Genomic DNA, 15,702 nt, shown 5'->3' on the forward strand with positions numbered 1-15,702 from the left:
TAAATTTGCAAACAGCCGTTCACATGGACTTTCGAGCAGACTTGCCACCCTGCATTGCTGACGTGTCTGGCATTGCTGGTGATAGAGAAGACTATGGATTTGAATCCTAGCTGTGCCTGCACTCTGACCTGTTATCTCAATAACATACCAATTAATTATGAAACATCCTCCTAAGTGTATTGAATTAAAATGCTCCTTTTCTGGACAAGAAATAGACAGGGAGAGGGTTCAAGAGGAATACTTGCTCCTGGTGGATCTTGAACGCACAACCTTGTCATCTAATTGCTGTATACTGCTGTATAAGTACAACACGCTAACAGATTGCACCATAGGATCCATCAACAACACCTTCACTAATCACCATATTTTGCACAAACGGAGCTGTACGATATTCGGACCAAGTCAAAATGACGGATGAGGTACCTAGCTAGCTCAGTCGGTAGAGCATGAGACTCTTAATCTCAGGGTCGTGGGTTCGAGCCCCACGTTGGGTGATTTTTTTCTCTGCCGAAGTACAAACTCACTTTGCGAACAGCCAAACGCTTGGATTTTCGAGCAGGCTTGCCACCCTGCATTGCTGATGTGTCAGGCAAAGCTGGTAATGCAGAGGAATATGCATTTGAATCGTAGCTGTGCCTGCACTCTGACCTGTTATCTCTATGACATACCAATTACTTATGAAATAGATTGAATAAATGATCCTTTTCTGGACAAGATATAGACAGTCAGAGGGTTCAAGAAAAGCACTTGCTCCTGGTGAGGCTCGAACTCACAACCTCGGCATTGCTTCACTGCATACTGCTGTATAAGTACCACGCGCTAACCGACTGCGCCACAGGAGCTACACAAAGCACTGTCACTGATCACCATATTTTGCACAAACGGAGCTGTACGATATTCAGACCAAGTTAAAATTACCGTTGAGGTGCCTAGCTAGCTCAGTCGGAAGAGCACGAGACTCTTAATCTCAGGGTCGTGGGTTAGAGCCCCACGTTGGGTGATTATTTTCTCTGCCGAAGTACCAACTCTCTTTGCGAACAGCCAAACGGTTGGATTTTTGAGCAGGCTTGCCACCCTGCATTGCTGATGTGTCAGGCAAAACTGGTAATGCAGAAGACTATGCATTTGAATCGTAGCTCTGCCTGCACTCTGACCTTTTATCTCAACGACATACCAATTACTTATGAAATAGATTAAATAAATGATCCTTTTCTGGACAAGAAATAGACAGTCAGAGGGTTCAAGAAAAGCAGTTGCTCCTCGTCAGGTACGAATTCACAACTTTGGCATTGCTTCACTGCATACTGCTGTATAAGTACCACGCGCAAACCAACTGCGCCATAGGAGCTATGCAAAGCACTGTCACTGATCACCACAATTGACCTGCCTGGCAAGCTCAGGCGTTTGAGCATGAGCCTCTTAATCTCAGAATCGTAGGGTCAATACCACAAATGGGCTGATACTTGTCTGAGCCGAAGCACCAACTAAATTTGCAAACAGCCGTTCACATGGACTTTCGAGCAGACTTGCCACCCTGCATTGCTGACGTGTCTGGCATTGCTGGTGATAGAGAAGACTATGGATTTGAATCCTAGCTGTGCCTGCACTCTGACCTGTTATCTCAATAACATACCAATTAATTATGAAACATCCTCCTAAGTGTATTGAATTAAAATGCTCCTTTTCTGGACAAGAAATAGACAGGGAGAGGGTTCAAGAGGAATACTTGCTCCTGGTGGATCTTGAACGCACAACCTTGTCATCTAATTGCTGTATACTGCTGTATAAGTACAACACGCTAACAGATTGCACCATAGGATCCATCAACAACACCTTCACTAATCACCATATTTTGCACAAACGGAGCTGTACGATATTCGGACCAAGTCAAAATGACGGATGAGGTACCTAGCTAGCTCAGTCGGTAGAGCATGAGACTCTTAATCTCAGGGTCGTGGGTTCGAGCCCCACGTTGGGTGATTTTTTTCTCTGCCGAAGTACAAACTCACTTTGCGAACAGCCAAACGCTTGGATTTTCGAGCAGGCTTGCCACCCTGCATTGCTGATGTGTCAGGCAAAGCTGGTAATGCAGAGGAATATGCATTTGAATCGTAGCTGTGCCTGCTGAATCGTAGCTGTAATGACATACCAATTACTTATGAAATAGATTGAATAAATGATCCTTTTCTGGACAAGAAATAACGGTTCAAGAAAAGCACTTGCTCCTGGTGAGGCTCGAACTCACAACCTCGGCATTGCTTCACTGCATACTGCTGTATAAGCACCACGCGCTAACCGACTGCGCCACAGGAGCTACGCAAAGCACTGTCACTGATCACCATATTTTGCCCAACCCGAGCTGTACTGTTATCTCTGTGACATACCAATTACTTATGAAATAGATTGAATAAATGATCCTTTTCTGGACAAGAAATAACGGTTCAAGAAAAGCACTTGCTCCTGGTGAGGCTTCACAACCTCGGCATTGCTTCACTGCATACTGCTGTATAAGCACCACGCGCTAACCGACTGCGCCACAGGAGCTACGCAAAGCACTGTCACTGATCACCATATTTTGCCCAACCCGAGCTGTACGATATTCGGACCAAGTTAAAATTACCGTTGAGGTGCCTAGCTAGCTCAGTCGGAAGAGCACGAGACTCTTAATCTCAGGGTCGTGGGTTAGAGCCCCACGTTGGGTGATTATTTTCTCTGCCGAAGTACCAACTCTCTTTGCGAACAGCCAAACGGTTGGATTTTTGAGCAGGCTTGCCACCCTGCATTGCTGATGTGTCAGGCAAAACTGGTAATGCAGAAGACTATGCATTTGAATCGTAGCTCTGCCTGCACTCTGACCTTTTATCTCAACGACATACCAATTACTTATGAAATAGATTAAATAAATTATCCTTTTCTGGACAAGAAATAGACAGTCAGAGGGTTCAAGAAAAGCAGTTGCTCCTGGTCAGGTACGAATTCACAACTTTGGCATTGCTTCACTGCATACTGCTGTATAAGTACCACGCGCAAACCAACTGCGCCATAGGAGCTATGCAAAGCACTGTCACTGATCACCACAATTGACCTGCCTGGCAAGCTCAGGCGTTTGAGCATGAGCCTCTTAATCTCAGAATCGTAGGGTCGATACCACAAATGGGCTGATACTTGTCTGAGCCGAAGCACCAACTAAATTTGCAAACAGCCGTTCACATGGACTTTCGAGCAGACTTGCCACCCTGCATTGCTGACGTGTCTGGCATTGCTGGTGATAGAGAAGACTATGGATTTGAATCCTAGCTGTGCCTGCACTCTGACCTGTTATCTCAATAACATACCAATTAATTATGAAACATCCTCCTAAGTGTATTGAATTAAAATGCTCCTTTTCTGGACAAGAAATAGACAGGGAGAGGGTTCAAGAGGAATACTTGCTCCTGGTGGATCTTGAACGCACAACCTTGTCATCTAATTGCTGTATACTGCTGTATAAGTACAACACGCTAACAGATTGCACCATAGGATCCATCAACAACACCTTCACTAATCACCATATTTTGCACAAACGGAGCTGTACGATATTCGGACCAAGTCAAAATGACGGATGAGGTACCTAGCTAGCTCAGTCGGTAGAGCATGAGACTCTTAATCTCAGGGTCGTGGGTTCGAGCCCCACGTTGGGTGATTTTTTTCTCTGCCGAAGTACAAACTCACTTTGCGAACAGCCAAACGCTTGGATTTTCGAGCAGGCTTGCCACCCTGCATTGCTGATGTGTCAGGCAAAGCTGGTAATGCAGAGGAATATGCATTTGAATCGTAGCTGTGCCTGCACTCTGGTAATGCAGAGGAATATGCATTTGAATCGTAGCTGTGCCTGCACTCTGACCTGTTATCTCTGTGACATACCAATTACTTATGAAATAGATTGAATAAATGATCCTTTTCTGGACAAGAAATAGACGGTTCAAGAAAAGCACTTGCTCCTGGTGAGGCTCGAACTCACAACCTCGGCATTGCTTCACTGCATACTGCTGTATAAGCACCACGCGCTAACCGACTGCGCCACAGGAGCTACGCAAAGCACTGTCACTGATCACCATATTTTGCCCAACCCGAGCTGTACGATATTCGGACCAAGTTAAAATTACCGTTGAGGTGCCTAGCTAGCTCAGTCGGAAGAGCACGAGACTCTTAATCTCAGGGTCGTGGGTTAGAGCCCCACGTTGGGTGATTATTTTCTCTGCCGAAGTACCAACTCTCTTTGCGAACAGCCAAACGGTTGGATTTTTGAGCAGGCTTGCCACCCTGCATTGCTGATGTGTCAGGCAAAACTGGTAATGCAGAAGACTATGCATTTGAATCGTAGCTCTGCCTGCACTCTGACCTTTTATCTCAACGACATACCAATTACTTATGAAATAGATTAAATAAATGATCCTTTTCTGGACAAGAAATAGACAGTCAGAGGGTTCAAGAAAAGCAGTTGCTCCTGGTCAGGTACGAATTCACAACTTTGGCATTGCTTCACTGCATACTGCTGTATAAGTACCACGCGCAAACCAACTGCGCCATAGGAGCTATGCAAAGCACTGTCACTGATCACCACAATTGACCTGCCTGGCAAGCTCAGGCGTTTGAGCATGAGCCTCTTAATCTCAGAATCGTAGGGTCGATACCACAAATGGGCTGATACTTGTCTGAGCCGAAGCACCAACTAAATTTGCAAACAGCCGTTCACATGGACTTTCGAGCAGACTTGCCACCCTGCATTGCTGACGTGTCTGGCATTGCTGGTGATAGAGAAGACTATGGATTTGAATCCTAGCTGTGCCTGCACTCTGACCTGTTATCTCAATAACATACCAATTAATTATGAAACATCCTCCTAAGTGTATTGAATTAAAATGCTCCTTTTCTGGACAAGAAATAGACAGGGAGAGGGTTCAAGAGGAATACTTGCTCCTGGTGGATCTTGAACGCACAACCTTGTCATCTAATTGCTGTATACTGCTGTATAAGTACAACACGCTAACAGATTGCACCATAGGATCCATCAACAACACCTTCACTAATCACCATATTTTGCACAAACGGAGCTGTACGATATTCGGACCAAGTCAAAATGACAGATGAGGTTCCTAGCTAGCTCAGTCGGTAGAGCATGAGACTCTTAATCTCAGGGTCGTGGGTTCGAGCCCCACGTTGGGGGATTTTTTTCTCTGCCGAAGTACAAACTCACTTTGCGAACAGCCAAAAGCTTGGATTTTCGAGCAGGCTTGCTTGCCACCCTGCATTGCTGATGTGTCAGGCAAAGCTGGTAATGCAGAGGAATATGCATTTGAATCGTAGCTGTGCCTGCACTCTGACCTGTTATCTCTATGACATACCAATTACTTATGAAATAGATTGAATAAATGATCGTTTTCTGGACAAGAAATAGACAGTCAGAGGGTTCAAGAAAAGCACTTGCTCCTGGTGAGGCTCGAACTCACAACCTCGGCATTGCTTCACTGCATACTGCTGTATAAGTACCACGCGCTAACCGACTGCGCCACAGGAGCTACGCAAAGCACTGTCACTGATCACCATATTTTGCACAAACGGAGCTGTACGATATTCGGACCAATTTAAAATGACCGTTGAGGTGCCTAGCTAGCTCAGTCGGAAGAGCACGATACTCTTAATCTCAGGGTCGTGGGTTAGAGCCCCACGTTGGGTGATTATTTTCTCTGCCGAAGTACCAACTCTCTTTGCGAACAGCCAAACGGTTGGATTTTTGAGCAGGCTTGCCACCCTGCATTGCTGATGTGTCAGGCAAAACTGGTAATGCAGAAGACTATGCATTTGAATCGTAGCTCTGCCTGCACTCTGACCTTTTATCTCAACGACATACCAATTACTTATGAAATAGATTAAATAAATGATCCTTTTTCTGGACAAGAAATAGACAGTCAGAGGGTTCAAGAAAAGCAGTTGCTCCTCGTCAGGTACGAATTCACAACTTTGGCATTGCTTCACTGCATACTGCTGTATAAGTACCACGCGCAAACCAACTGCGCCATAGGAGCTATGCAAAGCACTGTCACTGATCACCACAATTGACCTGCCTGGCAAGCTCAGGCGTTTGAGCATGAGCCTCTTAATCTCAGAATCGTAGGGTCAATACCACAAATGGGCTGATACTTGTCTGAGCCGAAGCACCAACTAAATTTGCAAACAGCCATTCACATGGACTTTCGAGCAGACTTGCCACCCTACATTGCTGACGTGTCTGGCATTGCTGGTGATAGAGAAGACTATGGGAGAGGGTTCAAGAGGAATACTTGCTCCTGGTGGATCTTGAACGCACAACCTTGTCATCTAATTGCTGTATACTGCTGTATAAGTACAACACGCTAACAGATTGCACCATAGGATCCATCAACAACACCTTCACTAATCACCATATTTTGCACAAACGGAGCTGTACGATATTCGGACCAAGTCAAAATGACGGATGAGGTACCTAGCTAGCTCAGTCGGTAGAGCATGAGACTCTTAATCTCAGGGTCGTGGGTTCGAGCCCCACGTTGGGTGATTTTTTTCTCTGCCGAAGTACAAACTCACTTTGCGAACAGCCAAACGCTTGGATTTTCGAGCAGGCTTGCTTGCCACCCTGCATTGCTGATGTGTCAGGCAAAGCTGGTAATGCAGAGGAATATGCATTTGAATCGTAGCTGTGCCTGCACTCTGACCTGTTATCTCTATGACATACCAATTACTTATGAAATAGATTGAATAAATGATCCTTTTCTGGACAAGAAATAGACAGTCAGAGGGTTCAAGAAAAGCACTTGCTCCTGGTGAGGCTCGAACTCACAACCTCGGCATTGCTTCATGTGCATACTGCTGTATAAGCACCACGCACTAACCGACTGCGCCACAGGAGCTACGCAAAGCACTGTCACTGATCACCATATTTTGCACAAACGGAGCTGTACGATATTCGGACCAAGTTAAAATTACCGTTGAGGTGCCTAGCTAGCTCAGTCGGAAGAGCACGAGACTCTTAATCTCAGGGTCGTGGGTTAGAGCCCCACGTTGGGTGATTATTTTCTCTGCCGAAGTACCAACTCTCTTTGCGAACAGCCAAACGGTTGGATTTTTGAGCAGGCTTGCCACCCTGCATTGCTGATGTGTCAGGCAAAACTGGTAATGCAGAAGACTATGCATTTGAATCGTAGCTCTGCCTGCACTCTGACCTTTTATCTCAACGACATACCAATTACTTATGAAATAGATTAAATAAATGATCCTTTTCTGGACAAGAAATAGACAGTCAGAGGGTTCAAGAAAAGCAGTTGCTCCTGGTCAGGTACGAATTCACAACTTTGGCATTGCTTCACTGCATACTGCTGTATAAGTACCACGCGCAAACCAACTGCGCCATAGGAGCTATGCAAAGCACTGTCACTGATCACCACAATTGACCTGCCTGGCAAGCTCAGGCGTTTGAGCATGAGCCTCTTAATCTCAGAATCGTAGGGTCAATACCACAAATGGGCTGATACTTGTCTGAGCCGAAGCACCAACTAAATTTGCAAACAGCCATTCACATGGACTTTCGAGCAGACTTGCCACCCTACATTGCTGACGTGTCTGGCATTGCTGGTGATAGAGAAGACTATGGGAGAGGGTTCAAGAGGAATACTTGCTCCTGGTGGATCTTGAACGCACAACCTTGTCATCTAATTGCTGTATACTGCTGTATAAGTACAACACGCTAACAGATTGCACCATAGGATCCATCAACAACACCTTCACTAATCACCATATTTTGCACCAAAGGAGCTGTACGATATTGGGACCAAGTCAAAATGACGGATGAGGTACCTAGCTAGCTCAGTCGGTAGAGCATGAGACACTTAATCTCAGGGTCGTGGGTTCGAGCCCAGCGTTGGGTGATTTTTTTCTCTGCCGAAGTACAAACTCACTTTGCGAACAGCCAAACGCTTGGATTTTCGAGCAGGCTTGCCACCCTGCATTGCTGATGTGTCAGGCAAAGCTGGTAATGCAGAGGAATATGCATTTGAATCGTAGCTGTGCCTGCACTCTGACCTGTTATCTCTATGACATACCAATTACTTATGAAATAGACTGAATAAATGATCCTTTTCTGGACAAGAAATAGACAGTCAGAGGGTTCAAGAAAAGCACTTGCTCCTGGTGAGGCTCGAACTCACAACCTCGGCATTGCTTCACTGCATACTGCTGTATAAGTACCACGCGCTAACCGACTGCGCCACAGGAGCTACGCAAAGCACTGTCACCGATCACCATATTTTGCACAAACGGAGCTGTACGATATTCGGACCAAGTTAAAATTACCGTTGAGGTGCCTAGCTAGCTCAGTCGGAAGAGCACGAGACTCTTAATCTCAGGGTCGTGGGTTAGAGCCCCACGTTGGGTGATTATTTTCTCTGCCGAAGTACCAACTCTCTTTGCGAACAGCCAAACGGTTGGATTTTTGAGCAGGCTTGCCACCCTGCATTGCTGATGTGTCAGGCAAAACTGGTAATGCAGAAGACTATGCATTTGAATCGTAGCTCTGCCTGCACTCTGACCTTTTATCTCAACGACATACCAATTACTTATGAAATAGATTAAATAAATGATCCTTTTCTGGACAAGAAATAGACAGTCAGAGGGTTCAAGAAAAGCAGTTGCTCCTGGTCAGGTACGAATTCACAACTTTGGCATTGCTTCACTGCATACTGCTGTATAAGAACCACGCGCAAACCAACTGCGCCATAGGAGCTATGCAAAGCACTGTCACTGATCACCATAATTGACCTGCCTGGCAAGCTCAGGCGTTTGAGCATGAGCCTCTTAATCTCAGAATCGTAGGGTCGATACCACAAATGGGCTGATACTTGTCTGAGCCGAAGCACCAACTAAATTTGCAAACAGCCGTTCACATGGACTTTCGAGCAGACTTGCCACCCTGCATTGCTGACGTGTCTGGCATTGCTGGTGATAGAGAAGACTATGGATTTGAATCCTAGCTGTGCCTGCACTCTGACCTGTTATCTCAATAACATACCAATTAATTATGAAACATCCTCCTAAGTGTATTGAATTAAAATGCTCCTTTTCTGGACAAGAAATAGACAGGGAGAGGGTTCAAGAGGAATACTTGCTCCTGGTGGATCTTGAACGCACAACCTTGTCATCTAATTGCTGTATACTGCTGTATAAGTACAACACGCTAACAGATTGCAACCTAGGATCCATCAACAACACCTTCACTAATCACCATATTTTGCACAAACGGAGCTGTACGATATTCGGACCAAGTCAAAATGACTGATGAGGTACCTAGCTAGCTCAGTCGGTAGAGCATGAGACTCTTAATCTCAGGGTCGTGGGTTCGAGCCCCACGTTGGGTGATTTTTTTCTCTGCCGAAGTACAAACTCACTTTGCGAACAGCCAAACGCTTGGATTTTCGAGCAGGCTTGCCACCCTGCATTGCTGATGTGTCAGGCAAAGCTGGTAATGCAGAGGAATATGCATTTGAATCGTGGCTGTGCCTGCACTCTGACCTGTTATCTCTATGACATACCAATTACTTATGAAATAGATTAAATAAATGATCCTTTTCTGGACAAGAAATAGACAGTCAGAGGGTTCAAGAAAAGCAGTTGCTCCTGGTCAGGTACAAATTCACAACTTTGGCATTGCTTCACTGCATACTGCTGTATAAGTACCACGCGCAAACCAACTACGCCATAGGAGCTATGCAAAGCACTGTCACTGATCACCACAATTGACCTTTTCTGGACAAGAAATAGACAGTCAGAGGGTTCAAGAAAAGCACTTGCTCCTGGTGAGGCTCGAACTCACAAACTCAGCATTGCTTCACTGCATTCTGCTGTATAAGTACCACGCGCTAACCGACTGCGCCACAGGAGCTACGCAAAGCACTGTCACTGATCACCATATTTTGCACAAACGGAGCTGTACGATATTCGGACCAAGTTAAAATTACCGTTGAGGTGCCTAGCTAGCTCAGTCTGAAGAGCACGAGACTCTTAATCTCAGGGTCGTGGGTTAGAGCCCCACGTTGGGTGATTATTTTCTCTGCCGAAGTACCAACTCTCTTTGCGAACAGCCAAACGGTTGGATTTTTGAGCAGGCTTGCCACCCTGCATTGCTGATGTGTCAGGCAAAACTGGTAATGCAGAAGACTATGCATTTGAATCGTAGCTCTGCCTGCACTCTGACCTTTTATCTCAACGACATACCAATTACTTATGAAATAGATCAAATAAATTATCCTTTTCTGGACAAGAAATAGACAGTCAGAGGGTTCAAGAAAAGCAGTTGCTCCTGGTCAGGTACGAATTCACAACTTTGGCATTGCTTCACTGCATACTGCTGTATAAGTACCACGCGCAAACCAACTGCGCCATAGGAGCTATGCAAAGCACTGTCACTGATCACCATAATTGACCTGCCTGGCAAGCTCAGGCGTTTGAGCATGAGCCTCTTAATCTCAGAATCGTAGGGTCGATACCACAAATGGGCTGATACTTGTCTGAGCCGAAGCACCAACTAAATTTGCAAACAGCCGTTCACATGGACTTTCGAGCAGACTTGCCACCCTGCATTGCTGACGTGTCTGGCATTGCTGGTGATAGAGAAGACTATGGATTTGAATCCTAGCTGTGCCTGCACTCTGACCTGTTATCTCAATAACATACCAATTAATTATGAAACATCCTCCTAAGTGTATTGAATTAAAATGCTCCTTTTCTGGACAAGAAATAGACAGGGAGAGGGTTCAAGAGGAATACTTGCTCCTGGTGGATCTTGAATGCACAACCTTGTCATCTAATTGCTGTATACTGCTGTATAAGTACAACACGCTAACAGATTGCACCATAGGATCCATCAACAACACCTTCACTAATCACCATATTTTGCACAAACGGAGCTGTACGATATTCGGACCAAGTCAAAATGACTGATGAGGTACCTAGCTAGCTCAGTCGGTAGAGCATGAGACTCTTAATCTCAGGGTCGTGGGTTCGAGCCCCACGTTGGGTGATTATTTTCTCTGCCGAAGTACCAACTCTCTTTGCGAACAGCCAAACGGTTGGATTTTTGAGCAGGCTTGCCACCCTGCATTGCTGATGTGTCAGGCAAAACTGGTAATGCAGAAGACTATGCATTTGAATCGTAGCTCTGCCTGCACTCTGACCTTTTATCTCAACGACATACCAATTACTTATGAAATAGATTAAATAAATGATCCTTTTCTGGACAAGAAATAGACAGTCAGAGGGTTCAAGAAAAGCAGTTGCTCCTGGTCAGGTACGAATTCACAACTTTGGCATTGCTTCACTGCATACTGCTGTATAAGTACCACGCGCAAACCAACTGCGCCATAGGAGCTATGCAAAGCACTGTCACTGATCACCACAATTGACCTGCCTGGCAAGCTCAGGCGTTTGAGCATGAGCCTCTTTAATCTCAGAATCGTAGGGTCAATACCACAAATGGGCTGATACTTGTCTGAGCCGAAGCACCAACTAAATTTGCAAACAGCCGTTCACATGGACTTTCGAGCAGACTTGCCACCCTGCATTGCTGACGTGTCTGGCATTGCTGGTGATAGAGAAGACTATGGATTTGAATCCTAGCTGTGCCTGCACTCTGACCTGTTATCTCAATAACCTACCAATTAATTATGAAACATCCTCCTAAGTGTATTGAATTAAAATGCTCCTTTTCTGGACAAGAAATAGACAGGGAGAGGGTTCAAGAGGAATACTTGCTCCTGGTGGATCTTGAACGCACAACCTTGTCATCTAATTGCTGTATACTGCTGTATAAGTACAACACGCTAACAGATTGCACCATAGGATCCATCAACAACACCTTCACTAATCACCATATTTTGCACCAACGGAGCTGTACGATATTGGGACCAAGTCAAAATGACGGATGGGGTACCTAGCTAGCTCAGTCGGTAGAGCATGAGACTCTTAATCTCAGGGTCGTGGGTTCGAGCCCCACGTTGGGTGATTTTTTTCTCTGCCGAAGTACAAACTCACTTTGCGAACAGCCAAACGCTTGGATTTTCGAGCAGGCTTGCCACCCTGCATTGCTGATGTGTCAGGCAAAGCTGGTAATGCAGAGGAATATGCATTTGAATCGTGGCTGTGCCTGCACTCTGACCTGTTATCTCTATGACATACCAATTACTTATGAAATAGATTGAATAAACGATCCTTTTCTGGACAAGAAATAGACTGTCAGAGGGTTCAAGAAAAGCACTTGCTCCTGGTGAGGCTCGAACTCACAACCTCGGCAATGCTTCACTGCATACTGCTGTATAAGTACCACGCGCTAACCGACTGCGCCACAGGAGCTACGCAAAGCACTGTCACTGATCACCATATTTTGCACAAACGGAGCTGTACGATATTCGGACCAAGTTAAAATTACCGTTGAGGTGCCTAGCTAGCTCAGTCGGAAGAGCACGAGACTCTTAATCTCAGGGTCGTGGGTTAGAGCCCCACGTTGGGTGATTATTTTCTCTGCCGAAGTACCAACTCTCTTTGCGAACAGCCAAACGGTTGGATTTTTGAGCAGGCTTGCCACCCTGCATTGCTGATGTGTCAGGCAAAACTGGTAATGCAGAAGACTATGCATTTGAATCGTAGCTCTGCCTGCACTCTGACCTTTTATCTCAACGACATACCAATTACTTATGAAATAGATTAAATAAATGATCCTTTTCTGGACAAGAAATAGACAGTCAGAGGGTTCAAGAAAAGCAGTTGCTCCTGGTCAGGTACGAATTCACAACTTTGGCATTGCTTCACTGCATACTGCTGTATAAGTACCACGCGCAAACCAACTGCGCCATAGGAGCTATGCAAAGCACTGTCACTGATCACCACAATTGACCTGCCTGGCAAGCTCAGGCGTTTGAGCATGAGCCTCTTTAATCTCAGAATCGTAGGGTCAATACCACAAATGGGCTGATACTTGTCTGAGCCGAAGCACCAACTAAATTTGCAAACAGCCGTTCACATGGACTTTCGAGCAGACTTGCCACCCTGCAGTGCTGACGTGTCTGGCATTGCTGGTGATAGAGAAGACTATGGATTTGAATCCTAGCTGTGCCTGCACTCTGACCTGTTATCTCAATAACCTACCAATTAATTATGAAACATCCTCCTAAGTGTATTGAATTAAAATGCTCCTTTTCTGGACAAGAAAAAGACAGGGAGAGGGTTCAAGAGGAATACTTGCTCCTGGTGGATCTTGAACGCACAACCTTGTCATCTAATTGCTGTATACTGCTGTATAAGTACAACACGCTAACAGATTGCACCATAGGATCCATCAACAACACCTTCACTAATCACCATATTTTGCACCAACGGAGCTGTACGATATTGGGACCAAGTCAAAATGACGGATGAGGTACCTAGCTAGCTCAGTCGGTAGAGCATGAGACTCTTATTCTCAGGGTCGTGGGTTCGAGCCCCACGTTGGGTGACTTTTTTCTCTGCCGAAGTACAAACTCACTTTGCGAACAGCCAAACGCTTGGATTTTCGAGCAGGCTTGCCACCCTGCATTGCTGATGTGTCAGGCAAAGCTGGTAATGCAGAGGAATATGCATTTGAATCGTGGCTGTGCCTGCACTCTGACCTGTTATCTCTATGACATACCAATTACTTATGAAATAGATTGAATAAACGATCCTTTTCTGGACAAGAAATAGACTGTCAGAGGGTTCAAGAAAAGCACTTGCTCCTGGTGAGGCTCGAACTCACAACCTCGGCAATGCTTCACTGCATACTGCTGTATAAGTACCACGCGCTAACCGACTGCGCCACAGGAGCTACGCAAAGCACTGTCACTGATCACCATATTTTGCACAAACGGAGCTGTACGATATTCGGACCAAGTTAAAATTACCGTTGAGGTGCCTAGCTAGCTCAGTCGGAAGAGCACGAGACTCTTAATCTCAGGGTCGTGGGTTAGAGCCCCACGTTGGGTGATTTTTTTCTCTGCCGAAGTACAAACTCACTTTGCGAACAGCCAAACGCTTGGATTTTCGAGCAGGCTTGCCACCCTGCATTGCTGATGTGTCAGGCAAAGCTGGTAATGCAGAGGAATATGCATTTGAATCGTAGCTGTGCCTGCACTCTGACCTGTTATCTTTATGACATACCAATTACTTATGAAATAGATTAAATAAATGATCCTTTTCTGGACAAGAAATAGACAGTCAGAGGGTTCAAGAAAAGCAGTTGCTCCTGGTGAGGTACGAATTCACTACTTTGGCATTACTTCACTGCATACTGCTGTATAAGTACCACGCGCAAACCAACTGCGCCATAGGAGCTATGCAAAGCACTGTCACTGATCACCACAATTGACCTTTTCTGGACAAGAAATAGACAGTCAGAGGGTTCAAGAAAAGCACTTGGTCCTGGTGAGGCTCGAACTCACAAACTCAGCATTGCTTCACTGCATTCTGCTGTATAAGTACCACGCGCTAACCGACTGCGCCACAGGAGCTACGCAAAGCACTGTCACTAATCACCATATTTTGCACCAACGGAGCTGTACGATATTGGGACCAAGTCAAAATGACGGATGAGGTACCTAGCTAGCTCAGTCGGTAGAGCATGAGACTCTTAATCTCAGGGTCGTGGGTTCGAGCCCCACGTTGGGTGCCTGCACTCTGACCTGTTATCTCTATGACATACCAATTACTTATGAAATAGACTGAATAAATTATCCTTTTCTGGACAAGAAATAGACAGTCAGAGGGTTCAAGAAAAGCACTTGCTCCTGGTGAGGCTCGAACTCACAACCTCGGCATTGCTTCACTGCATACTGCTGTATAAGTACCACGCGCTAACCGACTGCGCCACAGGAGCTACGCAAAGCACTGTCACTGATCACCATATTTTGCACAAACGGAGCTGTACTTTTTTTTTTTCACCTTTATTTAACCAGGTAGGCTAGTTGAGAACAAGTTCTCATTTGCAACTGCGACCTGGCCAAGATAAGGCATAGCAGTGTGAACAGACAACACAGAGTTACACATGGAGTAAACAATTAACAAGTCAATAACACAGTAGAAAAAAGGGGAGTCTATATATACATTGTGTGCAAAAGGCATGAGAAGGTAGGCAAATAATTACAATTATGCAGATTAACACTGGAGTGATAAATGATCAGATGGTTATGTACAGGTAGAGATATTGGTGTGCAAAAGAGCAGAAAAATAAAAATAAATAAACAAAAACAGTATGGGGATGAGGTAGGTGAAAATGGGTGGGCTATTTACCAATAGACTATGTACAGCTGCAGCGATCGGTTAGCTGCTCAGATAGCAGATGTTTGAAGTTGGTGAGGGAGATAAAAGTCTCCAACTTCAGCGATTTTTGCAATTCGTTCCAGTCACAGGCAGCAGAGAACTGGAACGAAAGGCGGCCAAATGAGGTGTTGGCTTTAGGGATGATCAGTGAGATACACCTGCTGGAGCGCGTGCTACGGATGGGTGTTGCCATCGTAACCAGTGAACTGAGATAAGGCGGAGCTTTACCTAGCATGGACTTGTAGATGACCTGGAGCCAGTGGGTCTGGCGACGAATATGTAGCGAGGGCCAGCCGACTAGAGCATACAAGT

General features: G+C 45.4%; 18 non-coding genes across 18 annotated transcripts; 8 read left to right on the forward strand and 10 right to left on the reverse strand.

Moving 5' to 3' along the window:
* The first annotated feature begins 421 nt into the window (after positions 1 to 421).
* trnak-cuu (transfer RNA lysine (anticodon CUU)) lies at positions 422 to 494 on the forward strand. The gene has a single exon. It is a non-coding gene; the product is annotated as a tRNA-Lys (tRNA).
* Positions 495 to 748: 254 nt separating this feature from the next.
* trnai-uau (transfer RNA isoleucine (anticodon UAU)) lies at positions 749 to 842 on the reverse strand. The gene is made up of 2 exons: positions 805 to 842; positions 749 to 784 (listed from the first exon to the last, which is right to left on the reverse strand). It is a non-coding gene; the product is annotated as a tRNA-Ile (tRNA).
* A 1,064-nt stretch (positions 843 to 1,906) lies between these two features.
* trnak-cuu (transfer RNA lysine (anticodon CUU)) lies at positions 1,907 to 1,979 on the forward strand. Its single transcript has one exon. It is a non-coding gene; the product is annotated as a tRNA-Lys (tRNA).
* A 241-nt stretch (positions 1,980 to 2,220) lies between these two features.
* On the reverse strand, positions 2,221 to 2,314 carry trnai-uau (transfer RNA isoleucine (anticodon UAU)). The gene is made up of 2 exons: positions 2,277 to 2,314; positions 2,221 to 2,256 (listed from the first exon to the last, which is right to left on the reverse strand). It is a non-coding gene; the product is annotated as a tRNA-Ile (tRNA).
* Positions 2,315 to 3,608: 1,294 nt separating this feature from the next.
* trnak-cuu (transfer RNA lysine (anticodon CUU)) lies at positions 3,609 to 3,681 on the forward strand. The gene has a single exon. It is a non-coding gene; the product is annotated as a tRNA-Lys (tRNA).
* Positions 3,682 to 3,975: 294 nt separating this feature from the next.
* On the reverse strand, positions 3,976 to 4,069 carry trnai-uau (transfer RNA isoleucine (anticodon UAU)). The gene is made up of 2 exons: positions 4,032 to 4,069; positions 3,976 to 4,011 (listed from the first exon to the last, which is right to left on the reverse strand). It is a non-coding gene; the product is annotated as a tRNA-Ile (tRNA).
* A 1,395-nt stretch (positions 4,070 to 5,464) lies between these two features.
* trnai-uau (transfer RNA isoleucine (anticodon UAU)) lies at positions 5,465 to 5,558 on the reverse strand. Its single transcript has 2 exons — positions 5,521 to 5,558; positions 5,465 to 5,500 (listed from the first exon to the last, which is right to left on the reverse strand). It is a non-coding gene; the product is annotated as a tRNA-Ile (tRNA).
* Positions 5,559 to 6,500: 942 nt separating this feature from the next.
* Positions 6,501 to 6,573, forward strand: trnak-cuu (transfer RNA lysine (anticodon CUU)). Its single transcript has one exon. It is a non-coding gene; the product is annotated as a tRNA-Lys (tRNA).
* Positions 6,574 to 6,831: 258 nt separating this feature from the next.
* trnai-uau (transfer RNA isoleucine (anticodon UAU)) lies at positions 6,832 to 6,926 on the reverse strand. The gene is made up of 2 exons: positions 6,889 to 6,926; positions 6,832 to 6,867 (listed from the first exon to the last, which is right to left on the reverse strand). It is a non-coding gene; the product is annotated as a tRNA-Ile (tRNA).
* Positions 6,927 to 8,194: 1,268 nt separating this feature from the next.
* trnai-uau (transfer RNA isoleucine (anticodon UAU)) lies at positions 8,195 to 8,288 on the reverse strand. The gene is made up of 2 exons: positions 8,251 to 8,288; positions 8,195 to 8,230 (listed from the first exon to the last, which is right to left on the reverse strand). It is a non-coding gene; the product is annotated as a tRNA-Ile (tRNA).
* A 1,064-nt stretch (positions 8,289 to 9,352) lies between these two features.
* Positions 9,353 to 9,425, forward strand: trnak-cuu (transfer RNA lysine (anticodon CUU)). Its single transcript has one exon. It is a non-coding gene; the product is annotated as a tRNA-Lys (tRNA).
* Positions 9,426 to 9,855: 430 nt separating this feature from the next.
* Positions 9,856 to 9,949, reverse strand: trnai-uau (transfer RNA isoleucine (anticodon UAU)). Its single transcript has 2 exons — positions 9,912 to 9,949; positions 9,856 to 9,891 (listed from the first exon to the last, which is right to left on the reverse strand). It is a non-coding gene; the product is annotated as a tRNA-Ile (tRNA).
* Positions 9,950 to 11,013: 1,064 nt separating this feature from the next.
* On the forward strand, positions 11,014 to 11,086 carry trnak-cuu (transfer RNA lysine (anticodon CUU)). Its single transcript has one exon. It is a non-coding gene; the product is annotated as a tRNA-Lys (tRNA).
* Positions 11,087 to 11,993: 907 nt separating this feature from the next.
* trnak-cuu (transfer RNA lysine (anticodon CUU)) lies at positions 11,994 to 12,066 on the forward strand. Its single transcript has one exon. It is a non-coding gene; the product is annotated as a tRNA-Lys (tRNA).
* Positions 12,067 to 12,320: 254 nt separating this feature from the next.
* On the reverse strand, positions 12,321 to 12,414 carry trnai-uau (transfer RNA isoleucine (anticodon UAU)). Its single transcript has 2 exons — positions 12,377 to 12,414; positions 12,321 to 12,356 (listed from the first exon to the last, which is right to left on the reverse strand). It is a non-coding gene; the product is annotated as a tRNA-Ile (tRNA).
* Positions 12,415 to 13,806: 1,392 nt separating this feature from the next.
* Positions 13,807 to 13,900, reverse strand: trnai-uau (transfer RNA isoleucine (anticodon UAU)). The gene is made up of 2 exons: positions 13,863 to 13,900; positions 13,807 to 13,842 (listed from the first exon to the last, which is right to left on the reverse strand). It is a non-coding gene; the product is annotated as a tRNA-Ile (tRNA).
* A 767-nt stretch (positions 13,901 to 14,667) lies between these two features.
* Positions 14,668 to 14,740, forward strand: trnak-cuu (transfer RNA lysine (anticodon CUU)). Its single transcript has one exon. It is a non-coding gene; the product is annotated as a tRNA-Lys (tRNA).
* A 113-nt stretch (positions 14,741 to 14,853) lies between these two features.
* trnai-uau (transfer RNA isoleucine (anticodon UAU)) lies at positions 14,854 to 14,947 on the reverse strand. The gene is made up of 2 exons: positions 14,910 to 14,947; positions 14,854 to 14,889 (listed from the first exon to the last, which is right to left on the reverse strand). It is a non-coding gene; the product is annotated as a tRNA-Ile (tRNA).
* Between the last annotated feature and the right edge of the window lie 755 nt (positions 14,948 to 15,702).

Source organism: Oncorhynchus clarkii, chromosome 17, assembly GCF_045791955.1.
Source record: "Oncorhynchus clarkii lewisi isolate Uvic-CL-2024 chromosome 17, UVic_Ocla_1.0, whole genome shotgun sequence".
In the NCBI taxonomy this organism is placed as follows: domain Eukaryota; kingdom Metazoa; phylum Chordata; class Actinopteri; order Salmoniformes; family Salmonidae; genus Oncorhynchus; species Oncorhynchus clarkii.